Source organism: Mustela nigripes, chromosome 3 (genome assembly GCF_022355385.1).
Source record: "Mustela nigripes isolate SB6536 chromosome 3, MUSNIG.SB6536, whole genome shotgun sequence".
NCBI classification, from domain to species: Eukaryota; Metazoa; Chordata; class Mammalia; order Carnivora; family Mustelidae; genus Mustela; species Mustela nigripes.
The window spans coordinates 124,948,143-124,962,157 of record NC_081559.1 but is presented as its reverse complement, the minus strand read 5'-3'; the positions used below and the strand labels follow the sequence as shown (position 1 = coordinate 124,962,157).

General features: G+C 41.9%; 1 protein-coding gene across 8 annotated transcripts in view; it reads right to left on the bottom strand.

Annotated features, from left to right (window-relative positions):
• Nucleotides 1-14,015, bottom strand: part of FAM110B (family with sequence similarity 110 member B) — a 184,365-nt gene that overhangs the window by 127,395 nt on the left and 42,955 nt on the right. The gene's annotated exons all lie outside the window — the stretch shown is intronic.

Below are 14,015 nucleotides of genomic sequence, written 5' to 3'. Positions count from 1 at the left end.
TAAGATACACATGCCATCCACATATTATAAGAAAAAGTAAATATCAGAGGATGTTTGCCCATTGCTTAAGAGTAGATATTTATTGTTAAAATATAAATATTCAGCATTTCACTTTGCTTTTATAAGCAATCCTGCTGTTATTTCAATTTATAGACATTTGCTCCATTTCTATTTCATGCTAGGCTCTCTGCTAGGCACTACTGATAAACAAGGCAGCCCCTGCTTTTCAGTAACCCTCAGACTATTAGAAGAGAGCAAAACAAGTCTATTAGAATTAAAACAAAGGCACCTGGTGGCTCTGTTGGTTTAGTATCTGGCTCTTGATTTCAGCTCAGGTCATAATCTCAGGATTGTGAGATCAAGCCCCGCCTGGAGCTCCTCGCTGCAGGGGGCCACCTGCTTAAGATTCTCTCTCCCTCTCCCTCTGCTACTGTGCACACTCTCTTCAAAAGAAAAAAAAAAGGAAAAAAAGAAGAATTAAAACAATTTCAATCAATACAGTGTTATTACTGATATGTGTGATGTATAAGATAGAGTACACTCTGAGACTCACATAATGTTTGGTGTGATGATGGTGAGTGATCAATTAAGAAAGTGTATACTTAATTTGTTTGTTTATTCATTTGTGTTTTTTAGGTTCCACAAATGAATGAAATCATATGGTATTTGTCTTTCTTTGACCTATTTCACTTAGCATAATATTCTCTAGGCCCAGCCAGGTTGGCAGGAATGGGAAGACCTCATTCTTTTTGATGGCTGAGGAATATGCCTGTGTGTGTGCGCGTGTGTCACTTCTATATCCTTTCATTTACAGATGGCTACTTAGGCTGCTACCGTATCTAGGCTATTGTAAATCATGCTACAACCAACATAGGGGTGCAAATATCTTTTTGAATTAGTGTTTTTATTTTCTTCGGGTAAATACTCAGTTGTTGAATTCCTGAATTACTGGATCATATGTGTATTTATTTTTAAAATTTTGAGGAACCTCCATACTATTTTCTGGATGGGCGAAATGGGTGATGGGAGTGGGAGCTGCAGGCTTCCAGTTGTGGAATGAATAAAGTCATGGGGATACAGGCACAGCATAGGCAATATAATCATTGGTACTGGAATAGCGCTGTATTGTGACAGATGGTAGCTACACTTGTGATGAGCACAGCACAATGTGTAGAGCTGTTGAATCACTATGCTGTACACAGTAAACTAAAGTAACATTGTGTCAACTACAGTTTTTATTTCTTAAAAAAAAGAAATAAGATGGAATGAAACTAAAGAAAAAATGTTAGAGTAAAATAAAATCAGAATTTTGGGAAAAAAAAGTATATATTTCCATCTATCCATCCATCCATCCATCCAAGACTGTGAAGAGTTATACAGAAACATCTAACCTAATTAATGGCAGTTCTGACATTTGTTCTATGCTTAAGAATTGTGACCAACTACATTTTTTTTAGTTAAAGAAAACTAGCTTTTCATGAAATACTTGTATCCACTGTCATCTGCTTACATATGAAAGGTGACAGTTCTTAATCTGTCACAATCAAGTTTGCACATGTCTAAAACAATAGCCTGAGTACCACAAAATGGTGCCCATCCATGGGAAGGGCGCATCAATTAGTTCACTAACTTCTAAAATTCTCCAAATAAAAAAGTTATATTAAAACCAAGCTGACTTCCCAGAAACAGAGTAGACTATATGAGAGTTTGGGACTTAAACACACGAAACCTTTCATTCTTGACCCAGCAATGTAAAAATGACAATAACCAGGAAATTGGAGAGACAGAGTGGTTATAATAGAAAATACTGAACATTACAGTTTAAGAACACACACACACACTAAATATCTATCATACCAGTCTTGTTGAGAGGAAATAAAAATCTTCATCCCTATTATAAAGATTCTTCTTACATGAGAAATTACCCCCAGAATAATGCTTGTCTAATTTGGCATTTATTTTTAAAAGAATGAGCTATGACTCTTCACATAAGCTGTTTTCAAGTTCCACCACTAAAAATTATTCCTAAAATAAATGTCTAAAACTCAGTTGTCAGATGTTTCACATCTGCTGTACGCACTAGACAGAGTCAAGGATGCAAAACATAGTGTTTGGAAACAATAGGCACATAATGAATGCACAACTGAAGGAAATGAAGCAAACAATACCTAACCCAAGGCTTCAGTTTATGTATCAGCTGTAGAGATGTAGCTAATCCACATACAGAAAATTTGAAAGTGATAATATAAAACAGTAACACACCACCACCAAGAACCGTACACTTAGATATTAAGGTGGTAAATTTTATGTTGTTTTTTTTAACCCACAGTTAAAAACAAAACAAAACAAAACAAAAAAAAAAAACCCCACCAATAATTCAAAACTAACTGTGAGATCATAAAACAATAAGGGCTATAAATTCAAGTAAGAGTTTTGTCTTTGAAGAAGGCACGGGATGCCCCTTTGGTTTTGCTGACTACAGCCTGTATTACCATTATTTAGCTAGGCGAAGAAAGGGAGCAGGGACTCTACCCCAGGGTGAGAGTGAGGAAATGAGCAGCGTTTGCACAAAGCATTCAAGATCTCCCATAGATCAACAGAGCTGAGAAGGATTCCAAGTTGGAGAACAGAAATGGCTAAAAAGGTAAATCAGAGCTTGCCTATGGCAAAAGGTGGCCACCCACCTACCTTATTTGTACCTTTTACCCCCACAGTCTAAGGCAGTTAGCAAAAGGTTTTTAAGAATGAAGGTGACACGAAGACTATTTTATCAAGATGCCCCTACAGGCAACACACAAAGTAAACCAGAAAGGGAATGCCCGAGGGACAGAGCAACCAACTGGAGATAGCTTCAGCAATGTTAGATGGTGAAAGAAGACAGGCGCTTGACTTGGAACTCAGGAAAGACAAAAATTAAAGAGCAAATATGAAAAGTCCAAGAACCAAAATACTTAATGAGTGACTGCTGAGGAGTCCAGGTGATTCTCCAGTTTTTCCAAAGATGGTTCCTTAGTAACAACCTCAGTGGTACTCTAGCAGAAAAGCTAGGAGAATGGTTTTAGCAGGAAAATCTGGAGATTTGTGAACTAGTACATTTAATTATGGAGTAGATTATCGATTAAGTGACTCCAGCAGGTGACATAAAGTTTGAGATAATTGGGGTGCCTGGGTGGCTCAGTTGGTTAAGTGTCTGCCTTTGGCGCCAGTCATGATCCTGGGGTCCTGGGATTGAGCCCCACATTGGCTCCTTGCTCAGCAGGGAGTCTGCTTCTCCCTCTGTGTGTGCGCTCTCATCTCTCTCTCTCTCAAGTAAAAATAAATAAAATCTTAAAAAAAAAAAAAAGGCTGAGATAATCAATGTGTGAATAGTTGGAAGCAGGTGTGGGTGTGATGTTAAGGGTGCAAAACGACCTAATGGCTGAGCCAGAGCCCTGGTGTGAGCACATATTTCAGTCACAAGAAGTGGATGGACAAGAGGGCAGGAAGTGGAGGGGATGAGCGCCTCTGACCTAGCAAGACAAGAGAAAACAGCAGCAAGTCACAAGGTCCTGAGGTCAGGGCAAAAAGGAATGTAAGTGTCCCAGATCTGCAAATCAGGATGGAGAAACTCCAGAACATAACAAAAAAAAGGCAGTGCTGAGGGAAGGCAGAAGGGAAAGGAAGGCCCAGGGTGAGCACAAGCAGGAGAGCAGATCACCCAGACATGTTGTGAGGTGCAAGGCAGGGAAGGGAGATGGGTAGACTCCACAGTGGAGATGACGGAGTCAGGGTTCAGCAACGTGAGAACAATGGTGAGGTCAATGTAACATTCTTTTAAAAGTGAAAAATATTCAGCAGCACCAAAATATTCTCCACCAAACAGGCACCAAAGGAATAGTCAATGCTTCTATTTTTATCCTCAAAATATGCCTGGCTTTGTAATAATGGACTATGCTTAAGCACACTAGCATTTCAGAGTGGGTTTAGGGATTATTAAGCAAGTATTTAGAACCAAACACTGAATTTCAGCAGCACATATATACCCCAGGGAGTGTGAATCCATTAAGCTTTTATGCTAATAACTGTTCTGGGGAAGTTGAAAGTTAAAAGAAAGAAGCTAAAGTTTAAATTAAGTTCGACTCTGACATTAACATTTTTTCCCCAAAATTCTCATATTGGTGACCAAGCACACCAACCTCCTACATGAAGAAGCTATTTTTAAAAACACTAAAATCTCAATATTCATTACTGGCATGAAATAGCCTCTCAAGTATTACAAGAGAGCAGTCATTTACCAAAACAAGTATAAACTGTACAAAGACAGAATTCCTCTATTACTTTTTGATAGGAAATTACTTCTTCAAAGATTTACAAAGAATCATTGCTTGATTAGCATCAATTTAAAAAGAAGAGAGAAAGAAGGGGAAAGAGAACATGATTAATTCCAGTCTCAGGAGGCCTCTGGTGCCCCTGGTCAGCTGCGGTGCCTCAGTGACTAGAACCAAAGCCCAGGCCCAGTGGCTTCCAGGGACAATGCTGAGGACACGAGAGAAAAAAAACAAACATGGCAGCTCCCAGTACACCCCAGATACAGCTACAGTTTAGGAATATACACCCTAGCCCTCAAACCTCACGACAACCATCCTACCAAATGCAGACCATGGATGCCATAGCTCAGGTAACTAATATTTACCTTTTCTCTAGACAGACCAGGACTGCTAAAATAAGGAAGGGAATTACGTTACCATCTGAAATCCTTCAGAAGGCTCACATCACTGCTTCCAAAAAATGGAGGGCATCTCATTCTTGTACAATCTTTACAGTTTTCAAAGGAAAGAAATCTACTGAGTTTCCCTTTTCCACCCAATTAGGTTCACTCCAGGAATACCATTTCCGTATTGTTTGAAAATGCTCTCTACCATCACCCAAATTTTAAATCTTCCAATGAACTTTCTTTGGATTTGAAAGCGTGTGAACATCACGGTTGTTCAACAACACCAGCTCTTGAAATCTGTCACAGATACACAACAGGCTCCTCAGTTTAAGCCATAAGACCTGTGGAACCTAGGTAAGTAAAGCAAATTCCCTCCAGCATTTGTCAAGCCATCAAGCACCGCATATTCAATTGGACACTGATCACTACAATATCGTGACCCCACAGCCGTCATTTGGCAGAATGCCACAGTCTAGTGAAGACAGGAGATGTAGTCGTTTGAATGGCACAACTAGTGGTTGCTTGACTTGACATGTCATGTTTTTACAAAAGTGAGTTAGGGTAGGTGATGCAAGTTGAAGATTAAGACATGCGAATACAAGTTCATGTATTCATCTGTGGTAAGAAGTGCACACGAATTTCCTTCTTCAAATCTCTGCTCTAGTGGGTTCCTCAAGTTGAAAGGGCGGGGAAGAAATTATGTAAGTGGTACTGAGACATTCTGATTATCTCGGGTTTGTTAACGTGTGAATACGTGCTCAATGAAGACTCTTGGTATACACGGTATAACAGAGAAAACCCGATCCATGGAAGTACAAGGCTTCACTATCCCTATGACAGTTAATGTCTGGGCTCTGACAACCTCTCTGGGCCTCAGTTTCTCTATCTCTGAAGTGGGCACTCTTCAGAATTGCCACAAAGCGTACAAATAATTTTGGAGAATGCAGCAATCCTAGATGAGGAAACAGTTCAATTCACTCATTTGCTGTCTATTAGTAGAGCACCCATTGGGTGTCAGGTACTGCTCTAGGCCCTGGGGATAGAGCAGTCAACAGACGAAACTTCCTGCCCTCATGCAGTTTACCATGCATCTTGACTAGTCAAGACCCTCATGGCTGAGCCACACAGGAGCAAGGGAGAGTGTGATCATGTTTTCAGAGATGGGATACAGCTGTGTAGACCTGATTACCAAAGATGTATCCAGAACTGCTTTGAGTGGCTAGAGAATGCAATTCCAGTGTGCTCTGAACCACACAACATGGCGGACTCAGGGCTATGCCTCCCCATGTAATAAACATGGTCGTTAACTATTCTAATTACACAGATGTACACCACACTGACTTACTGTCTGATTACAATTAATTCACTCCACTAATTTTCACGAATTTTTTCAAAAGATTTTATTTATTAATGTATTTATTTATTTGTTAGAGAGAAAGAGAGGAAGAGAGAGCATGCACAAGCAGGCAGAGTGGCAGGCAGAGGCAGAGAGAGAAGCAGGCTCCATGCTGAGCAAGGAGCCTGATGCAGGACTCCATCCCAGGACCCTGGGATCATGATCTGAGCTGAAGGCAGGGGCTTAACCAACTGAGCCGTCCAGGCATCCCCACTTCACTAATTTTTAAAATAACTTTTTAACAGACTATAAAGCTTCAACTTCTAACTAATTCAAGCTGCTTAAAAAGAGAGCTTTATTTTACCCCATTAACTCAGGATTTCCTAAAACTAAACAGTGTAAGTGTTCTATAACCTCTTTACTACTCAACGTCTTTAAGAGATACAGTGGGTTGAGGGCTTTGTTTCAATTCACCCACATAGTATTTTGTCCTTATCTCATGAGGATTTCCAAGTGCTACCTGATTTGAAACAGAAGTGGGGCTTTGTTGAAGGATAGCTGTGAATCTCTACAATCTGATGTGTGAGTGAGTTGTGTTGGCGTGAAGCTAAGTGACAGCTGAAATATTTCAAGCTGGCTTTTATTCTGTGACTCTGTTGGGTGAGGTCTGTAATTTGCAAAATTACTAAGCTGATTAGTTTGTAATTCTAATACCCACAGTCTGGCCAACTCATGTCCATCCAAATGAGAAATTAGTACAGGGACTTATTTTCATTCTTCTGTTGCAATCCTACCAGCCTCTTTATTTACCTGGCAGCTGCTGCTTTCATATGGGCATGCCAGCATATAGAGGTATGCTATGTAAAATAATTGTTTTTTTTCACTTCATTCAAAGGTAGCTTTGATACACGAGGGTGAGCTTATAAAGCATGAACTATTATCACAGGTGCAATATGTTTTTCTATATGTGCATGGATGTTTTCTAAATAAGGCTATCAGTTAGCTTATACAGGGTTGGGGATACAGCGGTACAGGCGGCCGGTGATGCCATCTGAGAGATGTCATGACTATGGTGGTCTGTGTTGAGTGGCACCCTAGGGCCATCCACAATTCATTTGCACAAATGTATGTGGTGCCTTGAGCACCCAAATGTCTAAGTATGAATCCAGGCCGCTACAGAAACTCATTTCCAAGTAGCACAGTGCTTTACGCAAGCCCCCCAGAATTTATGTAAGTACCAAATGGTTGTCATATTCATTGGTTCAGATACCTCGCAGGAAAGAATCAATTTATACTCACACAATCAAACCACTTACACAGGAATCAGGGGCTGCTATACTAATGTTTCAGAAAGGGACAATCCAGCATGTTGTTTAAGAGAATGGAATTCTAGAATCAGTCTGATTACATTTCCCTACTATTTCTATTACTATTTCACTACTGTTAGCTGTGTAACCCGGGATGAAGTCTTTCACTTCTCTATACCTCAGTGTCTCCATTTATAAAATGGGGATAATAGAACATAACCCAGAGCCCTTACGAGGATTAAATGAGGTAATACATTTGAAGTACTGAGACCAGTGCCAGACCACAGTAAACAGTGTTAAAGTGTTCAAATTTGGAAATCACTGTCACTGGGTAAGAAAACCAAAGCAGGGAGAGATTAGGTAACCTGTCATGGGTTTAAGAATTAGTCAGTGATTTCCTCCAGAATGGAAATTAAAACTCTTGATTCACAGGACAGAGCTTTCATGAGACCAAACTGCTTGACATCCCAACTTTCTGACAAAGGTAAAACCCATGATTTGAAGTCATTCTCACATCTGAAAGCAAACCGCCAGGCACCTGAGTGCTTTGATCACGGACATGAGTCGTCCTCCACAGGCCACCAGGGCTGAGGCACGGGGCCTCCTGAAGCTACGTGCCGCCAGTGCCTGGGCTGACATTTACCAGCCCCTCTCTCCTTGTGGGGAGACACACACCCAGTGGTCAAACAACTCCGGTTTACACAATCAGCCACCAAGAAGGCTCCCAACCCAGAAGGGAACAATCGTCCAATAGCTCTCATGTCCTGCTCTGGCAAGCTGTCCACTGCTTTCATTCATGGTCTTTAAATATCAGACAATCCCTGAGGCATTACACTCCTACCCTGGAAAATCATGTCATTCATCTCCGTTGCAAACAGTGTCCGCTCCCGGAGCCCTGAGGGAGAGGGATGTATTCTGAAGATCAAAGTGTCGCTCAAAGTCTCAGGGACAGAAAGGAGTCAGGCCCATTTCCACAGTGTCGCGGGGGAAGGGGGGGGGCAGCTAGACATCACAGGGAGGCCCGGCATGCTAATGAACAGATGCTTTTTCTCTATTTCAATTCTTCTACAAGGATCCAGGGAGATCTGATAACTGGTTTTGACGCAGATGGCAGCTCTTAGAGAGTGGAAAACAGCGTGACACCCAGGAAACGACTTCCTCACCCACCTCTTCACCTAGTGGAGTGGAAAGGGCAGTCTCATCCCATAAACTTCAGCACACGGTGTGTGTGTGGGGGGGTGCACGCATTACCCTGGTGACCCAGCTGTCCAGAGCACCTCTTAAACCCTTCCCTACAGGCTGCCGTGTTAGCATCACCGAACTAGTTGCCCTCGCTTACGCGAGGAGACGGGGAGAACTCACTGTGATTCTGAACAGCAGAAAATCCAGGTAAACCAGATGGGTGAATGCACTAGATGGGTGAATGCACTAGAAACAGACATGCTGTGTGAAACAGTCTGCGTTACAAAGCAGCCAAAACCCAAATAGGTCACACCATATCGTCTCTGCAGGACATTGACATCTTACCCACAGTTATCGCTGGTGCTTCTGGCTAGAAAATCAGGAAGAAGCACCCAAACCCTGTTCCTCAACAGCTTAATAAAAATGCAGACGTTCTATTTTTACATCAATTAACATCTGTGATTTTAAAATGTCTTCATCATAAATGCAATTAGTATAATATCCCGGATCAAGTATGAAGCATGGTGTCTAAGAAAAAGGAATAACATGATTTTCAGTCCCGTAACAACACTTTTTCTAATTTACCACCTGATTATCATGGTCAAATCAAAAATTGTATGTCTTGTGAAGCAGAGAAATCAGAATCTACTTCTCTGCGTGGTAAACACGAGGAGGTTAAGGCTTGGAGACTTTATCCGGCCTATCTGAGGTCAAGTCCTACTAAAGAACTGAAGCCAGATCCCCGTTTACTCCCTGTATGACAGACTCAGGGACAAGGAAGTATCTTTGATTCTCAGTGCTGCTTCCAGACTCAAGCAAAAGTTAGCCGTCTGCCGACCATCTGGTGATCAGATCACTGCAGGATTACCAAGTCCTGTAGCTAAAATGGAGAACGTGGTGAGACACACGCTAGTTTGGGGAGCATCCTCACTTACCAGATGGTTCACACCAGGAAGTGCTGTTGACCCCAAGTTCTTCCTCCACCAGCCAGAGTACCCCAGAACCTTGAAGCCACATGTCTGTGACAGCTGGTGACCACTATGGTGAGCACACTGCACCACCCAGGGCAACGCCTTCACTTTCCCTATCTGGCAACGACACTGCCCAGCGTGCAGTGCACCTGCTGTGATTTCTTCTGGCTGCGGCTTCCGTAAGTAGGAATGCCCACCAATCCAAACGAGGGAGGGGAGAGACACAGTATCATAAAAGAACGTGTGCTGACGTGGTGACTGAAATATCACCATGAATTAAGTGACAGGGACCATCAAAAATATCCAGTCATGGTGGAATGTTTCCAGTTTTGGTAAAAGGGCAGAATAGGAGAAGAGGCAGAAACGTGACCATGGTTTACATTAGTACGGTCCTATTTCTCGCTGGAGTGAACACTTCCACTTACTGCTTATTCACGTGGTTAAGTTACTGTGATGTACGCTAGCAATTACCATTTCCCATTTCTAGCCCCCCGCTTTAAACAAAAAACCCCATGCATTTGTCACTAAAATTTATTTTACCAATAAACCATCATATGCCATCTGGGCTGCTGAAGTAAGGGCAACAGAGAAAGAAGAAACATCATGAGTGGACATTTTAAGCCTCGCTGAAAACAGAGTTTAAAAAATGCTTGTCCTGATCTCAGGAGAGACCATCCAGGAGCACCTGTGTCTCTGAGTGTGCGTGTATCTTCTCTTGGTGAGCATTATCTCAGATATTGGTAAAAATGAAATGCTTAGAGAAAAACAAACTGCTCTTGCTTTTATGTTCAAAAAATAAACTGTCACAGAACGCAGATGAATTGGCTTTGGGGACAGAACAATTTGTGCCCAAATCAAAAGCAAGAAAAAGTAAATGTGCTGCAGGAAGAAAAGCAGAAGTAAGAGAGAGCTGAGGCAGGTACAGCGTGTCAAAACACAGGTGACCTTCAGAGAAGGAAGTGACCTCTCTAGGCAACTCAAACCACTGCTAGACAGCAGAGCGGGATTCAGCTCTCAAATTCCCGTCACCCCTCCCAGGGTCCAACAGACGGGCCTGGCTCCGAACACAGCCGATACAACAGAAACAATTTACCAAATTACTATTTTAAAAATTGTATGAAGGGTACCAGGGAGTAAAAATTTCAAGACCGTGTGATCTCGGTGCCATCCCACATCGATAAGATTTTCTACATGGATGGCAAAGAGTTCCAAGGGGAGCAAAAGAAATCAGAGCTGGTGACAAAAGCCTTCTTTAGAACACAAAGCCCAGGGTGCTTTGGGGCTGCCGTCAGCCCTCTGCCTCCCCAGCATGGGATCTATTGGGTATTAAACACATTACGTGCAATCTGAGGGAAAGGAGTTCAGTCTCTGAATCACACGGAGAATCATCTAAGCTCTTAGCAATTTTCACAGGACCCACTCATGGGAGGCTCTCACAAGGACATTCTCGCAGCTCTCTTAGCATGAGGATGACTCAGGGCTCAGTTTACCTCCCTGAAGCAGGGCCAGTGAGGAGGCCCTGGGACTTCCAGCCAGCCAGGATAACTGTACCCTAACTCCAGGCACTGCAGGCAACACCGTGCAGAATGACCTCAGAGGGACAAGCGGGAAATGCAGTTGCGTAAACTAACACACCGGTGATAGGATTTCTTCAGCAACTTCAGGAAATTTCTACCAAAAACGTCTCTGTGGCCCAAGAGAATGCTAAACTTACAGAAGTCCAGGATTAGATGAAATCGATCTGGCAAATTGTGTTGTTTTCAAAGGCAGGAGCCCAATCTTTCCATATGGTTGGTACTGTGGACGCCCAAAGACACGTCTGTTATGTGAACTATTACATGAAGACATAGAAATATGTGACTGTTTAGGAAATCCCAGTGCCAGATCGGCTCTGATAGGTCCCAGATAAAGGAAATCTATCCCTTCCTGCTTAATCACTTTCAATAAGATTTAATGTACTACTTACTTCCCAGAAATATTTCAATTACATAAAAATACAGGGAGAATAACAATAGAAAATGGTATCTTTGCTGAATTCCTATAAATATTTTAAGTGACGGCAACGAGAACATGGTCTCAATTTTCTCCTCCATAAAACCAAGGAACTGAAGTGAAATCCACATGTCTAACTTGGGCATGTCGTGATTTCAAATGCAAACACAACACAGCTCCTGGTATAGAGAAGAGTCATCAATAGTGTTCCCAGGGCACGATGGAGCTTTGCCACCTAATTCAGAATGAGTAATATCTGAGATTTAAAATTTAAGTGAAAAGAAGCTAACACGCGTTTATACTTGTGCTAGCTATCGTTCAGGGAGAGGAAGACAGCTCATTTTTTTCAATAGGCACAAAGATCCTCCAAATAGTACCTTTTGAAGATTGAGAAACAAAAATCGGGTGAGTTCTTAGGTCAGAACAATCTAGAATTCCTTTGGTTCCTACAGCCTGCATTTCAAACCCAGACAGTCCCTGCTTTGTCATGGTTTGGTGATGCCTCTCTGTCCGGCTGACCAAGGGAGAGGAGCTTCTGAGATGGAACACTGATCAGGGTGGGTGGAGAGGTGTCCCTGAACAATGAGAGGGAAGAAATGTTTGCTCTCTGATTCTAATCAACCTAGGAAGCAAGTCAGAAAACATAGCAAAGAAGGGTACTCATTGAAAAGGGATGCTACTAGAAAAACTTTAAAGATTATACCCAGTACTTCTTGTTAAAGCAGAGCCTCTCATCTCTACAATTTCAGTGTGCAACCTAAACTGGTAACGTTTTAAATCAATACAAAAGACACATTTCCCTTTAGAGAAGGAAAGCCAAATTACACATTTGGGTATGAAACCTGAAAAAGCACTAAGTGCTTTTTTAGAAGAATCGTATGTAGTAAAAGTTAGAATTTATGTACTATAGGTAACAGGCTTTCTAGGTTAATCAGAGCCTAGGATTAGAAAACCAAGTTGGCAAAAAAAGAAAAAAAAATAACAACAACAACAACAACATGTACTGAATGCCACTCATATATGAAAGGTCTATCAACAGCCCCTGAAAAACTGAAACATACCATCAGATGTTTTTCTTCTTCAACTAAATAATAACAGAAGGGAGGAAGGGAGGAAGGTGGGTTGGCTGACTGGACATTATTCAGAAAATCTCAGTCTAGGAAAATCTGAGTTTACATTCCAGAAACTCAAAAAATAAAAATTAAAAAACAAAAACAGTAACAACAACAAACAAACAAACAAACAAACAACACAAACCAGGATGCTCAGTACTTGGAAAAGAAAAATTAAAATATTCCTAAGATTTTAAGAATTGTATATTACATATATACAAATATATTCCTGCTTAAATGGCTTGTTCTGTGATGGTACTCAGGTCAGATCTGTACCCAAAGCAAAGAAGTCTCCTTGAGAGTTTGAACCAAAGCTTACCTTAGGGTGGAGGGGGCAGGGGTATGGAGGGGAGGGGCTCACCAACATTCCATTCAGTACAGCAACTAAACTACTCCCTGGTTTCCAGAAGCTCTGCCTTCCTCATGCTACAAATTTTGAGAAGTAGCTGCACTCTTTTCACTTGTTCAATCTCAGGACAAACCATAATTTCTGTGCAACCATGTAACAAAGTCACATGTTTTAAATTGTGCAAATCTCCAAAAAAATCATAATGATTATGTCAATTTATATGCAAATACAAAATTTTTAAAGAGCATTGTGAAAAAAGATTAATGTCTATTTCTGGGAAGAATGCTAAGCCAGTTCAGGAGTCACAGTTCTAGATTTCTATCATGAGGAATAAATATTGGCAGATAAGAGAATAAGTCTGATTTCAAACAGAACTTCACACTTCTGGCTGAGCCTGGGTCTTTCCTGTGAAACACAACCATAATACTGTTCTCTGCCAGAAAAGAGTGATGTTAATAGAAGCAGAATGTTTTCTTCCCAAATTAGCTGAGGAAAGATGCAGCAGAGAACATTGACAAAAACTACTCTAAGAGGTGGACTTCAGGCTCAGCCACTGGGTGGCTCAGTCATTAAGCATCTGCCTTCCGCTCAGTTCAGGATCCCAGGGTCCTGGGATCAAGCCCTGCATCCAGCTCACTGAAGGCAGCCTGCTTCTCCCTCTCCCTCTGCCCCCTCCCCACTTCCCGTTTGTTCTCTCTCTTAAATAAATAAAAGAGAGGTGGGGGCGATTTTAACTCCATATCAGAGATGTACAGTCATGGAGTCTAAGAGAGAGGCTGTCCCTCCCTCAGGTGGGACGGGGGTCTACCAGAACACAAGTCATAACAGAAAGGGCAGGGGTTGCAGCATCATTGATCAAAGCTGATTGCTGCTATTAGTTTGAATTCTCCTTGGGACCTCTGAAGACAACAACCAAGGACAGAGAGGGCCTGGTCCATCTCAGAAATAGGCAGGAGGTGGGGGCGCAGAGAGGGAGGAAGGCAGACAGAGAAGAAGAGAGGGCATGAAGACAAAGAGGTAGCAGGAAGGACGGGCAGAAGGAAAGACAAGACAGACCTCAGCCTATCAGCATC